This window comes from Camelus ferus, chromosome 3 (assembly GCF_009834535.1).
Source record: "Camelus ferus isolate YT-003-E chromosome 3, BCGSAC_Cfer_1.0, whole genome shotgun sequence".
In the NCBI taxonomy this organism is placed as follows: Eukaryota; Metazoa; Chordata; class Mammalia; order Artiodactyla; family Camelidae; genus Camelus; species Camelus ferus.
Window position 1 is genome coordinate 72,682,371 of NC_045698.1, and position 16,113 is coordinate 72,698,483.

The 16,113-nt window shown below is 32.8% G+C and overlaps 1 long non-coding RNA gene across 1 annotated transcript in view; it reads left to right on the plus strand.

Annotated features, from left to right (window-relative positions):
* Positions 1–16,113, plus strand: part of LOC116662642 — a 370,728-nt gene that overhangs the window by 46,515 nt on the left and 308,100 nt on the right. The gene's annotated exons all lie outside the window — the stretch shown is intronic.

A 16,113-nucleotide genomic window follows, 5' to 3' on the forward strand; every position in this document is an offset into this window, starting at 1 on the left:
GCCTTTGGATTTCTGTGGTACCTGTTTTAAGTTCCCTTTAATCTCTGATTTTATTTATTTGAGTCTTTTCTCTTTAGTTCTTGTTGAGTCTACCTAAAAGTTTGTCAATTTTGTTTATCATACAAAGAAGAAACTCTTAGTTTCATTAATCTTTTGTATTGTTTTTTGGTCTCTATTTTATCTACTTCTGCATAGATATTTATTATTTTCCTCCTTCTACTAATTATGCACTTAATTTATTCTTTTTATAGTTCCTGAAGTGTAAACTTACATTGTTTATTTAGGATTTATCTTGTTTCTTGAGGTAGGTTTCTTTCCTGTTTTACTATGAACTTCCCTCTTAGAACTGCTTTTCCTGTTATCCAATAGATTTTGGTACATTATATTTCTGTTTTCATTTGTCTCTGGATTGTTTTTTTTTTTTTTAATTTGTCCTTTGATTTCTTTGATGATCCATTGGTTGGTCAGTAGTATGTTGTTTAATCTCTACATTTTTGTGGTTCTTCTGATTTGTTTTTCTTGTCATTCATTTCTAGTTTCATACCATAGTGCTCTGGAATATGTATTCTGCTGCTATGGGATGGATATAGATATATAGACAGAGAGGTAGAAAGATAGATAGATAATCTCCATCAGGTCTAATATATCATCTATGTCATTTTCTTATGTGTTTTCTGCTTGGATGATCTATCCATTGATGCAGGTGAGGTGTTAGAGTCATACATTGTACTGGTTTCAATTTCTCCCTACAAGTCTATTAATAGTTGCTTTATATATCCTGATGCTCCTTCATTGGGTGCATGCACATTTTCAAATGTTGTATCTTCTTGAAATGCCCTTTTTTGACTCTTGTTACAGTCTTTGTGTTAAAGTATACTTTGTCTGATATAAATATTGTTACTCCAATTCTTTTTGTTTCCATTTGCATGGAATGCCTTTTACCATCTGCTCACTTTCAGTCCATATGTGTCTTTAGATCTGAGTCTCTTATAGACAGCATATAAATGGGTCCTGTTTTTGTTTTTGTGTTTTTAATCCATTCAGTCACTCTACGTCTTTCCATTGGAGCATTTATTTTATTTACATTTAAAGTGGTTATTAATGAAAAAGAAAATGAAAACTATATCTATGTATATGTATGACTGAAATATACTGTACACCAGAAATTGACACAATATTGTAAACTGACTAAACTTCAATTTAAAAAAAAAATTTTTTAAAAATACAGTGATTATTGGTAGGTATGTACTTATTGCCATTTTGTTAGTTGTTTTCTGGATGTTTGAGTAGTTCCCCTCTGTATCTTTTCTTCTTCTCTTTCTTTTTTGTATTTTGGTGGTTATATTCAGATTCCTTTTTCATTTCTTTTTGTGTATAATCTCTAAGTTAATTCCTTGTGGTTAACATGAGGATCACATATGACATACTATTATTTGTAGCCTGTTTTAAGTTGGGAGCAATTTAAATAGGAACACATTGCAAAGCTTTATTTTTTTACTCCACCCCCTACATTTTATACTTTTGATGACACAGTCTACATTTTTTAATTTTATGCATCCCTTAAACAATTATTGTAACTATAGTTAATTTTTCCTACTTTTGTCTTTTCACCTTTATGCTTGCTGTATTAAGTGAGTGACCCACAACCTTTATTATATAGTTACCTGATTCATTAAGAGTTTACTTTTGTAAGTTCTCTTATTATTATTTAGTACTATATATTTTTACCTTAAAGAATCCCTTTAATATTTCTTAAAGAGCCAGTTTAGTGGTTGTGAACTCTTTCATCTTTTCTTACCTGTAAAACTCTTAAATTCTCCTTCAGTTCTGAATGATAACCTTCCTGACTAGAGGATTTATGGTTTGCAACTTTTTTCTTTTAATGCTTTGAATATATCATACCAGTTCCTTCTGACCTATAAAGTTTCCACTGAAAAATCTTCTAATTGCCTTTTGGGGTTTCTCTTGTACATAATAAGTTGGTTTGCTCTTGCTGCTTTTAAAATTTTCTCTTTATTCTTAACATTTGTTATTTTTATTATACTGTGTATTGGTGTGTGTCTCTTGGGTTTATCTTATTTGGAACTCTCTGCGGTTCATGGACCTGAATGTCTATTTTCTTCCCCAGATTAGGGAAGTTTTCAGCCACTATTTCTTCAAATAAACTTTCTGTCATTTTCTCTCTTTCATCTCCTTCTTGGACCCCTAAAATGCAAATATTACTCAGCTTGATGTTGTCCCAAAGGTGCCTTAAGGTGTCTTCATTTCTTTAATTATTTTTTTCATTTTGCTGCTCTGTTGGGATGAGTCCCATTGCTTTGTCTTCCAGGTAACTGATTTGTTCTTCTATTTCATCCAGCTTGCTGTTCAGTCTCTCTAGTGTATTTTTCAATTCAGTTAATTAATACATTCATATATTTTCTGTTTCTGTTGAAGTTCTCACTGTGTTCATCCATTCTTCTCTCAAGTTTGATGAGCATCTTTATGAAAATTACTTTGAAATCTTTAACAGATAGATTGCTTATGTCCATTTTATTTAGTTACCTTTCTGAAGTTTTGTTTTATTCTTTCAGCTGGAACATATTCCTCTGTCTCTTCATGTTGCCTAAGTTTCTGTTTTTATTTCTATGTATTAGGCATATCAACTATCCCAGGCTTGAAGAAGTGACAGTATTTAGACGATGTCTTGTGAAGCTCAAGAAACACAGTGTTACCTGGCTAGAGCCAGGCACTCAGGTGATGTCCTCTGTGTAGGTTGACCTCTGTTTTGGTATGGCTGTGACAGCCATAGGGCAGTGGTGAGCAGGGCTCACCCATGGACTGGTGGGAGGCTGGTGATGGGGACATTGCTTGGCCAGCTGTGAGGCCCCAGCAGAGGCACAGAGGAAGGTGGTGCTCTCACTGGGGCATGCTCACTTATGGAAACAGGTTAGGAGGAGGATTCCAAAATAGCACTCACCAGTGCAGGTATTATTAGCAAGATAGCCTAAGATGACATAAATGGCTCCTGTCAGTGTAAATTCCCTATTCTTTTTGTGACTTATATTAATATCTTATATATTATAATGGAAATAGTAATAACACAACCTTAAAGAGTTTTATAAAAAATAGGAATGAACAAACATGGAAGATAATTACCCCATGTCCTGGGTCAACTCAATAAATGTTAGCTAGCAGCATTACCATCACATAAATATATAGTTTATATATGCAAAATGTGCTTAAAATGGCCACCTCTGGAAAATATGTGAGGGTGGGAACAGAGATAGAGAGGAAGGTTAGAAGTTATTCATTTTTGCCTAGTTCTATATTCTATGATTTTTAATAATAAGCATATGGCTCTTTAATTCTAAATTACAAACATTTCTATTTTAAATGCTTAATTTCTTCAAAATATTTATTCAGGACTTTATATGAACAATGAGGCATTCTGAAAAATGTGCAGTATAGAATTACATAATCCTCTGATACAGTTTTGTTACTATATTCAATTTACTTAAAACATTAAAATTAATAAAAGTAACGTGTGAAAGTGTACAATACTTGTCTTTAAGGTGAAGAACACTGATGCTTAATATAGTCAAGTATGAGAAACTAAATGACTGAAAATTTTCCAATGTGACTCTCCTGTGTTCTCAGCCACCAAAACTGTTCTTCCCACCCCTTATGGTAGTCCCATGTGACATTAGGGCCTCTTTCATTCTACTTTTCTTAAGTTAAACTTGCCTATCTATCCACCATTGAAGTACAATAATAATCTCTCTCTTCCAAGAAATGATTTTGTAACTTTCCCAAAATTTACATAACTTCTTTTTCCTTCTACAAAAACTGACCTTCTTCCTGATGATAAAACACTCTTTCAAAGCTGAAACTATTGTAGCATTTTGAATAATATCTATCCTTAACGGTGCTCATGTTAGTTTTCTTCCACAATTTTTGTTGCTGCCACTTAGATCACACTCAGCTCAGGTTGCTTCTTGAATAGAGCACAACAGGACCTTTTAATGTCTGCATCCTCAGAATCCCAGGACCTGGACAGTTGAGTAATTCCTGTTTATGATGAGCACAGCTACTCTTTGCTTCAGGGTCTGCCTAAGCTTTTAGTCTCTCTCTTTTTCAACCTTGGCATAGCCTCTTGACTGGAATATATTTGTTTACCTAGGGCTTTAAAAAATGAGATGAGTGAAGAGCCAGGATTCTTATCTATTATTTCTCTAATTGTGTATGATTTTCTCAGCAGTTCAATGAAAATATGATTTTATGTCCGACTTCTTACATGTAAAAATTTTATGATGTAAATGTAGTTAAATATTTGAAACTCTGGCAGAATTTTACCAAGGACAGTTAATGACTTCAGTGGTTATTCTGCAGAACTTTGATAAGACTAACACAATTCAGCCAAGAACTTTCCCGAAGGACTTTTGTATCAAAAATGATTAGTCAAAACTCCAGCTCTAGCTCTCAGATTGTGGTGTCTATACCATTCTCCAAACAAAAGCACCAAAGCTCCCTGGAGAAATGGCTTATTTTAGGACTGGACAGAAAATATACAAGATGAGCCTGAAACATTCTTATATTGCCAGAGAATTATAAGGTGATTAAAAACACACACAAATACACATTGATAAGAGATAAAGATGCTGGGGGAGTTAAATGAGTGCCCAGTGGCCAAAACTGGAATAATCTGAGCAAGAAAATAAAGTAATATTGCATCATAACCCAAAGTATAAAATAAATATCCATGGGTCTGTACTTATATAAATAAATGATTGAATAAATATTTAAATTTGGGAGAAGAGAAAAGATCCTGTACAGAGAACTTCCAAATAATTTATATAGATTCTTAACATTCAGGAGTGGGGACTATAACTCCCTATTCCTTAAGTATGGGCTACACACAGTGACTTCCTTCCAAACACTGTAGAATGGAAAGGGAGATAAAAGAGTAACTTTGCAGTGGAGAAACAAGATAAATATGACCTTAACCAGGTGATTAAAGTCAACATCAACAGTGATAAACCATGTTGATAGTATGTGCCCTTAATAAGATGTAGTGAAAAATGCACTTTTCCCATGGTGTTCCTCCCCTAAGACCAAAACCCATAACTCCAGTCTGATCATGAGGAAAAAAAAAATCAGGAAAATTCCAGTGGAGAAACATTCTTAAAAATAACTGACAGTAAACCTCTAAACTGCCAAACTCATCAAAAACAAGGAAAATCCAAGAACTCGTCATAACCAAGAGGGAGCTAAAAAGACATGGAGGGACCCTGGATGTGATTTTTGAACAGAAAAATACCTAGAGTAAAAATTAAGAATATCTGAAAAAGTATGAACTTTAGCTAATAATAATGTATCAATACTGTTTCATTTATTGTTAATACTGTATATACTAATAACAGATGTTAATAATAGGGAAATGGTGCAAAGTATATGGAAACTTTCTATATTATCTTTTCAATATTTCTATAAATATAAAACTATTCTAAAATATAAAACATATTTTAAAATTGCAGTCTTGTAGATAGAAAAAAATCACTGTAGACTTTCAACCACACCACTCTCACCTTTAGAGAAGATTATTCTCCTTATAAGGGAGAAGACATTGCAACTGTCCTATCCAACTTTTCTGTTGAAGATCTTAAACCTAAGATCATAGTTTTAGTAAGAAAATCAAAGACTAGAAAGCAAACAGCTCCCTCTCAGAATTATAAGAGCTTGTGAAACACTTTGTACAAACTTTTGCTCAAAGAAAGAAAATTAGAGACCAAATAAATAGCTCTTAAGATTAAGCAATTAGAAAAATGCAATAACAATAACAACTCTCTATACTAGTCTAAACAAAGACACTTGTTTTTGAGAAAAAGGGAACACAAGAAGAAAAATTTTGTTGTTTCAGCACAAAAGATAGAATTCAAAAGGACATATCACAATCTTTGACAGAATGATAATCTTCTATTATAATCTTTATAAGCAAGAAATGTCCATATAATTGCCGTAACAGAATGTTCCCTTTGTATTTGACTCATCAACCCCATCACCATCCATCATTCCTTGCTTAAAGTAAGATTATAGTTTCAATTGTTAGAATCTCAAATACCCCTTAGATTCTGCTTTTGCCGCAGCCACTTCCTGTTCTCTAAGTCAGTCTCTGGGTTCTCTCACTTTTCTGATTATTGATTCTACTCCTATGAATATTTTTCTAAGGGTGTATTTATTTTGATTTTATTTTTAATAAGATTGTATATATTGAATATTTCTTAGTATTGTTTTGTGTCATTTTTCCCATTAACTTTATGGATGCTATAATAAATAATGGTTTTTAAATTGAAGTATAATTTATATAAAATATTATCTGTTACATGTATACAATATAGTGATTCATAATTTTTAAAAGTTATACTCCACTTATAGTTATAGTAAAATATTGAGTATATTCCCTGTGTTATACAATATATCCTTCTAGTTTACTTTATACATAATATTTCATATGTCTTAACTCCCTATTCCCTATCTTGCCCCTCCCCCCGATTCCTCTCCCTACTGGTAATTACTCCTTTATTCTCTATATCTGTGAGTCTGCTTGTTAAGTTCTCTAATTTGTTGTAGTTTTTTGGACACTGTATATAAGTGAAACCATGCAGTATCTATCTTTCTCTGTCTGACTTATTTCACTTCAAATAATACCATCCAAATCCACCCATGGTGCTGCAAATGACAAAATTTTTATTCTTTTTTATGGCTGGGTAGTATTCCATTGTGTGTGTGTGTGTGTGTGTGTGTGTGTGTGTGTGTAATATACCTTATTTATCAATTTATCTGTTGATAGACCATTTGTTTTCATATTTTGGCAATCGTAAATAATACCACTAAGAACATTGGGGTGAATATATCTTTTCTAGTTAGTGCTTTTGGTTTTTTCAGATATATACCCAGGATTCGGTTGCTAGGTCATGTAGTAGTTTTATTTTTAGTTTTTTGAGACTCCTCCATTCTCTTTTCCACAGTAGCTGCACAAATTTCCATTTCCATCAACATTCATGAAGGGTTCCCTTTTCTCCACATCCTCACTAACGTTAGTTATTTGTGTTCTTTTTTGATAGACATTCTGACAGATGTTAGGTGATATCTCATTGTGGCCTTGATTTGCATTTCCCTGATTTTTAGCAGTGTTGAGTATCTTTTCACATTCCTGTTGGCCATCTGAGTGTCTTCTTTGAAAAACTGTCTATTCAGGTCTTCTGACAATTTTTAATCAGTTTTTTTTTTTATTTTTTAATGACTAATAAAATTATCCAAAGTGATATACTCAAAAACACTGTAGATAAATCAAAATGGAATCTAAAAAATGTTCAGGTAATCCACAGAAAGGCAGAAGAAAACAGAGAAATGACACATAAAAAGATATGAGTAAAATATGTGAAAACAAAAAATAAAATGGTAAACTTAATCCCTAGCATATTGATAATTACAGTAAATGTAAATGGGATAAGTATATCAGTCAAATAAGTAATGTTAGCATAATCAAATGGAAAACATGGCCCAAGTATTTACTGCTTTTATGCTCATTTCACATACAGAGAGAAACATGATATAATGATAAAAGAGTTAATACATCAAAAAGACATAGCAGTATTAATTGTGTATAAACCAAATGAGCTGCAAAGTGTGAAATAAAAACTAATAGAACTGAAAGAAGAATAGACAAATTCACAATTATAATTGAGACTTAAATACCATTTCTAAATAACTCATAGAATAAATAGCTAGATCAGCAAGAATATAAAAGAACTTCAAAAAACTATTAACCAAAAGAAACGTATCAATATTTTTAGAACACACCATTCAACAGCAGCAGAACACACGTTTTAAGCCCTTAAGAAATGTGTATTAAAATAGACCTTATTCTAGGCCAAGAAACAAATATCAGAAAATCTAAAAGAACTGAAATCATACATGGCATGTTCTCCAACACAATAGAGTCAAACTAGAAGTTAGTAACAGAAAGATAAATGGAAAAATCACCAAGCACTTGAAAACTAATGAACAAACTATTAATTAACACTTTAGGTTATCTTTGTGTCAAAGAGAAGGTCTCAAAGGAAATTTATAAATAAGTTGAAATGAATGAAAATAAAATAGAATTTATCAAAGTTTGTGAGATCAGACATAACTAAAGTAGTGCTAACAGAGAAATTTATAGCACTAAATGCATACATTAGAAAACAGAAAAATTCTCAAATAATAATCTAAGTATCTACTTCAAGACTGAGAAAAACAAGAGCAAAGTAACCCAATGAAAGCATAAGGAGGGATGTAATAGTAAGAGCAGATATTAATGAAACTGTAAACAGGAAAACAATAGAAGTCAATGAAACAAATAGTTGGTTCTTTGAAAATATTGTTTTAATTGGCAAACCTCTGGCAAGGGTGACAAAAAAAAGAAAGAAGACAGAAATTACCAGTATCAGGAATATTGGCGCTATCACTGAAGACCCTGCAGATACCAAAAGAATATAAAAAGAATACTCCAAACAATGGTACATCAATAGGTTTGACAATTGAGATGAAATGGATCAGCACCTCGAGGCATATGCCTTAAATTTTGAAAGATACTTTTCATTCAACCAGTGCTTATTGATATCATCCTCTATGCCAGGTATACTCTTCGGTGTTATATATTAAAGACTTTATTGCCAGTCAGAGTTACCTGGATTTCATATGCTGAGAGCATTCATTTTATTTTAAAGCAAATAATATAAAAAAAAATAACAGAGATATGTTTGCCCTTGAAAGTTCTGAGTATTAAGTACATACTTTTATAAGACCCAGAAGGGCATTAAAATGACTTCATGTCATTTCAGGCTTCTGAAATTTATTTCTGGTATAAATGAATATACAGAATATCCAGATAGAGTTTATGTCAACAGTACTAAAGAATTATGGGAAAAAATATATTGTAGAATATCTGTTGGTCAAGCATATAGACACCATGACTGGCTCTGAACTGGCTGTAGAAATTATCAAAGATGTATTTGGAAATTTACTGATACAAAAAAAACTTGTTAACATGAAGCCCTGCACTGAGGGAATATGCCATTCAAATTTACCTGAGAGGGTGAAAGAGCTATAATGGTGAAAGACATCATGTATCACTAACGTATTTACTGTTGTTATGTATGTAATAAAACCTTAAATGGATTTGATGTTTTTTGAAGTTGTAATTTTTTTTAATTTTGAAGTCCGAATTTTTCTTAATATACTATGTTATTTTCAGCTCTTCTTAAAAAATGACAGTTTAAATGACATGAATTGACCATTACATGGTATGTGAATAATAAATTAACATACCTCCAGCAATATTTTAACATGAACCCATTACTGAGATTGTTTTATTACCACATCTTTTGCAAGATGACTTTGTAAAGTTTGTTCCTATTTCTGGAAGATTTTTTATGAACATACCTAAACACCACAAGCTTCTGTACTTCATCAAAAAGGGTGATATTAAAATTCTTTGGATATATGAAAGTTTTACATTTCCGAATTTCAGGGTCTATAGAATTTATAAACCGACTCTGAATAACTAGATAAAATTTATCTGAAGGATATGAAGGGACAGAAATATAAGTAACAGCTGAATAATAAGGCTTTGGAAGTATAAGATACGTCTCTGGTAGGAACCACTCTAGATTTTCATTAAGACACTGTTCTTGGAACAAATGTTTCTAAATTATTTTCCTCTTTGTACTCTATTCTTACTGGAAAGTAATGGGAGAAAAATTCCAATTTGTTTAGATGTCACAAATTTGTCCTTTCACTAAGGAACAATTAAAAGTATCCTGATTTAGAGACCAACCATGACTTTATATAGTGGAGATAGGAGTAATTCTAAAAAAGGAAACTGAGATGATTTGAACTAAACCAGGGGAAATAGATGCTGGGCAGCTAAAATGCAAGATACATTTAATAAAATTACCTCAAAAGACCAAGAACGTAAAATGTGTAAACATCTAGTCAATTAAAATATCCATACACCATTAGATAAAACATTTATTTTAGTAATAATATTTAACAATAGATGGAAAGTTCAGCTGAATTGTTTTTTCACCATGAATGAAACACTTAAACATGTCTGTGGCCTATGGTTGTAGTCATTTACTTCCTTGGAGTTTCTGGTATGCTAGAATTATCTAATGGGAATGTAGGCAGACCTAGAAGGCAAGATTTTTTTTTTTTGTAAAATGTTTTCTTTCCCAACGAAGGAACAATAATAATACTGAAAAGACGTACCTTCTGAGAAGAATTCTCAGCAAAGCACTTTTCCTTGTTTACTGATATTTGCTTTTAGGATTTCTGGCATGATATAATATCACAGTGAGGACTGACTGTTAACTTACTCAAAGGACTACTTAATTTACTCTCTTAAAGAATTCCAAATATGTAAGTCTGTACATTTGACACCCAGGTTAAAAAAAATAATAATGTAAAAATGGTATCTTCAAAGTCAGATTCTTAGCCTAGTACCCCAGGATCTCTCAAGTTCAAGATCAAGTCAAGAGATCCAAATATTTTGTGGTTGTGTTTGTTGTGTTTTGTATCTTAGCTTTTGTCCAAAGGCAATCGTGACTGAGAAATTTTGTCTCTTACAGAAAAATACTTTGGCTGTGATTTTGGGCTTACCAGTTTGAGAATGATGTCTGGAGTGTCTTATAGTTATTAACTTCTAAGTCTGTGTTTTTATACAGTGATCAACAAAAGCTACTTTGTTGTTATTATTGACAACCTTGCCATATTTAGAGCCATGCTTATTTACAATCTGTCTGATGGCATCAAGGAGTCAATTGCTTACTTTTAAAGAATGTGTCATCTTCAGCATAAGATTAGTGGAAAGGTTGATGAAAGCAAGAAGTTTCACAACTGATTCTATAGTTCCAATTTTATATATAATTGTCTTAAAACTTTGAGATATTGGTATAATCCATGTCAAGTCAAGCTGTAGGGAAAGACAAACTTTTGCAAGCACTAATGATATTGAGGGAAGTGTATAACTAGACCATTCTTACAAATCAACAAAAGCTGCCCATCACCAAAACTCTTTGTGCTGGGGAGTATCCTTCTTGAAGCAAAAGGATTGAAATCCAAATACTTTCAGTGTTATTATACTCTCTGTAATGGACTAAGATAATTCCAATGAAGTTCACTATTAGATGGAGTTTTCTGATCCCCATTCCAGTTATCTTTCACCTCCCAGAACCTCATCCTAAGGTAAGAAGCAATCGGAATTGATGATCCAGACTCAAAATCTGGATTGAAATATTTGTGATACATGATTCTGGCTCAGTGCTTGGCTCAAGCTGAAAGTCCTTCCTGACCAGCTATTCTGAAACAGTAGGCATGCATGAGGTATAACAGCTGAGTGTGTCAGCATAAGCTAAGGAGCATTAAACACTAGAGTCCCATTCCTTTGGCGGTGTAATGCCCTGCTCTTCAAAGTATGTCCCATGGACTAGCAACGTGGACTCTTAGATGAGTCACTGAATCAAATTCTACATTTAAAAATCGTCTCCAGTGGATATGTATTCATAGAGAAAGTTTGAGAAATTTTGGTAGCAAATTACAGCTTACAGTAAAAATGAGAATAATTGTTCCTTTTCCTAAAACATGTTCCTCCTAAAAACTTCACTGGAGTCATTAGGGTAGTAGGTATGATAGCATCAAAAGCTGAGGGGCCATGTGAGATCTACAGTTATAACAAGTGGAGGGAGCAGAAGAAAAAGTACCAGAAAAATAGGGTCAGTCTAAGGACAGATCACAATCCCAATTTTCTCTCCAAGAAATAAATGGGAACAGAACTGGAAACTTTGTACTGAATAAACTCCTGATATTCTTGGACATTAAGTCGGGGAAGAATACCCCAAGACCCAATGGCATATGGCTATAATATAATGGTATTTATATGCTGAAGACTGACTCTTTATACATTCAATCCCATCCTTTTTGTGTGGTTTTAAACTCACAGACTTTATCACCTACTTGATATTTCAAGTTAATATCCACTTGAATTTACATGTCAAAATTAATGTGATTAAAACACAAAGGTAAAATTCCCCACCCCAAAGCTGATCCTTTCCCACTTCTCTACTTGGATAAATGGGGCCTTCATCATACATTATTTTAAACCAAAATATGAAGAGTCATATTGGACGCTTCTCTTTCCTTTACACATGAATTCCCATCCATAGCAAGTCATTCAGTCCCTACTTGAAAATAATGCTGAATCCATTATGCTGTTCTCTCCATTTTTATTACAAGCCCACCTAAGCCACCATAGGCTGCAATAGACCCTTTAGTGTTCTTGCTGTTTTCTTGTCTCTTTAGTCACTTTTCCACAGAACAGTCAATATGGAAATTTTAATACCTAAATTAGATCAGATCACTTCCTTCTCAGAACTATCAGTGGCTTTTATCACAAAATCAGAATAAAATCCAAACTTCTCCATGACCATACAACATCTGGTTCTTCCTACCTTTCCATTTCTTATCAATCTCCTACTTATTTATAACCCTTACCCCCACCCTCACTAGACTTCTTTCTATTCCTCCATTTCATAAAGCTCTTCCTTGCATTAGAATCTTTGTATTTGCCATTTTATTTTCCTGAAATATTTTATTCTAAATGCTGATTCTGCACAGAGGCCTTCCTCGATTATTCTGTCTAAAATTGCCTCTGCTGCTTTCTATTCCCAATTCCTGTTTTATTTATCTGATATTATATTATGTAATTTTGTGCTTCATGTCTTTTTCTTTCACTAAAATAGAAGCTCCACAAAAGGCAAGAACTTGACCTTCTTTATAAATGATATATCCCATCCTTGAACACAAATAAAATTAATAAGTACTTATTAAATCTTTTCTGGGAATAAATTTGAAGAAAAATGCAAATAGATCCTTGAAAGAGCAATCGAGAGAGAGAGAACTTTTATTTCATTACAGGCTGATGAAGCCATTTAGTTAGATATGTCTTAAACTGGATATGGAAAGAGTGGTAGAAAAAAAATTGAGAAACTCAGATTATACACAATCTTTTTTTTCCTTTATGGATTAAAAAAAACCCAATAACTATATAATATATGGTATATTTTGATTGATTACTTAATGAATCCATTATCAGAGTATCCACTGTGTTCTATGAATTTAACCAGGACCCTGAATCACAAATGGGAAAGGGAAACAAGTCATGTAAGTCACAGGCCCTCATAGACATAGAGCAGGTAATATTCTGATTTAATTAAATTTCAACAGAGCTACCCAGCAAAGGATGATATCATTGACAAAATCTACTGAACTCATATTTTCAATTTTTGCATTTTTCTATTCTTTGTTGTTTGCCCCTCCTTGATATGATCAAGAATTCCTTATTTCATGTCAAACCTCTATTGAATAATCATGACTCTATCATTTACTTGCAACTCAGGCTACAGGATACTCATTTCTCATGGTGGCTCAGCATTTATCTAAACTGCATTTATCAAAGCCTGAACTTGAATTTTCTGTAATTTTTTTCACTTGATCACCGTTTTAAAATAATCAGATTTATAGGATGATTCAGAATGCTAAAGCAGCCAGGATGTGAAGTTTCTGAAGAGACTTTTAACAAAACAACTCTCTCTCTCTCTCTGTCTCTCTCTGTCTCTCTCTTTTTTTAAAAAACATACCTGTCCTCATAATGCTATTGTCCTTGCTAAAATATTTGATGGTAACTGAAAACTTTTCTTAACACTCCATGAAACTACAGGTACTCTGCAAATCCCTTGAAATAACATGAAAAATCTAGTGCACTGCAGTTTTACATCTTAGGACTTTGAAAAGAGGATCCAGTCTTTCAACTTTGTATCACCCACAGTACGTAACTCAGAAGTGTGGAATGTGTCTCCAATGATTGAATGATTCTTTGTCTTGTGTACTCATCTGAGCAGAATCTAAAGCCATTGTTGTGGATGTTATCATAAATTTGTATGTTTGCCTTCAACATCAAACTGTTGCTTCTGCAGCATTGCCTATCATTGCACAGAAAACCCTCAGTCACCACAAAATTTCTATTAGAAAGTATCAAACTTGCCTCACTACATGTGCTAACTATAGCTAATCATGTTAAAGTTGTATGGCCTATAAGTACAAATTATAAGATAAAATTTCAAATGCTAATTTACTTCATATTTAAAAATGACTCTCCCAAATACATCTTAGTTACAGTTACTAGCATTCTTATTGTCTGATGATTTATGAAACATGTTAGCTTAAGTAGTTAGGGTCTTATAAGCTGAAGGCAATAAAGCCTTTCTACCAAATAAAGTAACAGAAAAATACCACTTTGCTTTTAGTGATTAGTGGTACACATACTAGGATAAAATGAGACTGAATGAGTGAGTGCTTTTCTTAGAATAATCACTGGGCTTCTGTTTTGCTACAGCTTTTCCCTTTCCTCAAGCAGCTAGTTAGGTGAGTTCTCTATGCTCCAGGGGTTAATCAGGAATGTGAACAATCCTGGTGAGAGCTGTTGGGGTTTTGAATGAGTGTGACATTGGATATATGAGACTTTGAATTCTTACAATTAGCAAAAGAATAATATTTGATGGACATTCAGTGGGAAATAACTAGGTATCATGACCTACATGCCAGAAGGATAAGGAAAGATTTTTACATAGATGTTTGGTAGAAGGTTTTTACAGAAACAACTTCAAAGGCTAAGTCCCAAGAGTCACCAATATATTTCCAATGATTGTATTTCCTGAACTTCACTATCCAGCTGAATAGTCTGTTTAGCTTAGTAAGTCCAAACCTGCCAAGTTAAGGCAGGTTTGTACTTTCTTTGGAACGATTTCTACATTTCCATTAAGGTTTTTTATTTCTCCCTGTGTGAAATAGTGTATGCCTTTAACATAGGTAAGTTTTTTCAGCTGCTTGCATTTTGGGTATGCTAAGATTATATAATAAAATACAATAACCTAACAGATAAATAACACCAAAAGACCATTGTGGGTAGCACAATTGGCAGGGAAGAGGGGTTTTTCAAAAGTCAAACTGAGAACACTGTACAAAAGCCAAAGATTTTGAAGTGGAATAGCTTTTTCAAGCATCATTTGCCTAATCAATCTGAAATAAAATTTCAAGCCAAAGGTTTATTTTCTGCAATAACGAGACCCTAAAAGTTGTTTAAACCCATGTGTTAGATTCCCTTCAGCCTTTCCTATCTTGGTTTTTTTTAGAGTTAAGCTATGGAAACTTCTTAAAGCACTTCAAGCATCCTAGGGGACACAAGTATGCAAGAATGCCTCTGTGGTCTATCGGAAACATGAAGTGTTACTATATTCTCTGACCTCAGACTTCAGATTTAACAATATAACATAGACACTTGTAACAGAAGAAAATTATTTTATATCAAACAAAACAAAACAAAACAAAACAAAACAAAACAAAACAAAACAAAACAGTATGGCTAGACACAGGCTCCTAAAAGGAGACAGTCCTTCACTATGATTTCAAATAAGGCGAGACTTCAGCTGAAAGTAAAATTTTGATATTTGAACTCTTTCTACTATTTCTGCATTTCCCTCTAAGGCAAGATCAGCTCACTTTACTTTTTTTGAGTGAACTTGCTATGATCTATCAATTACCCTTCAACCTAATCTTAGTTGACAACAAAAGTTTTAATGTTATTGATTTTAGAAAAATCCTGATTTATTTAAAGATGCTTAAATGGGAAACCAATATGGGGAAAAGAGGTTAAATTCGAATTTTATATTTAGCTTACATGTACCCATGGAATCAAACCTAAAAAAATCATAACAATTTTAAAACACAGTCATTTGCATATTGACAAAGATAAACCACACTCTTTGTTTTAAAGATAAAAACAAACAAACAGAAAATAAAGAGGATAGATACTAGATAAAGGATTGGGGAAAGCTGATAGAGCAGCAAGGTAATGAACATGAAAGGAATTATAAGAAAAAAGGCTGATTATATATTTGTTGAGAGGCACCATTTATGTATACTTAACAGCTAGCTTGGAGACTGATAAGAAAGGTAATCTGAATGATTTATGCTTCA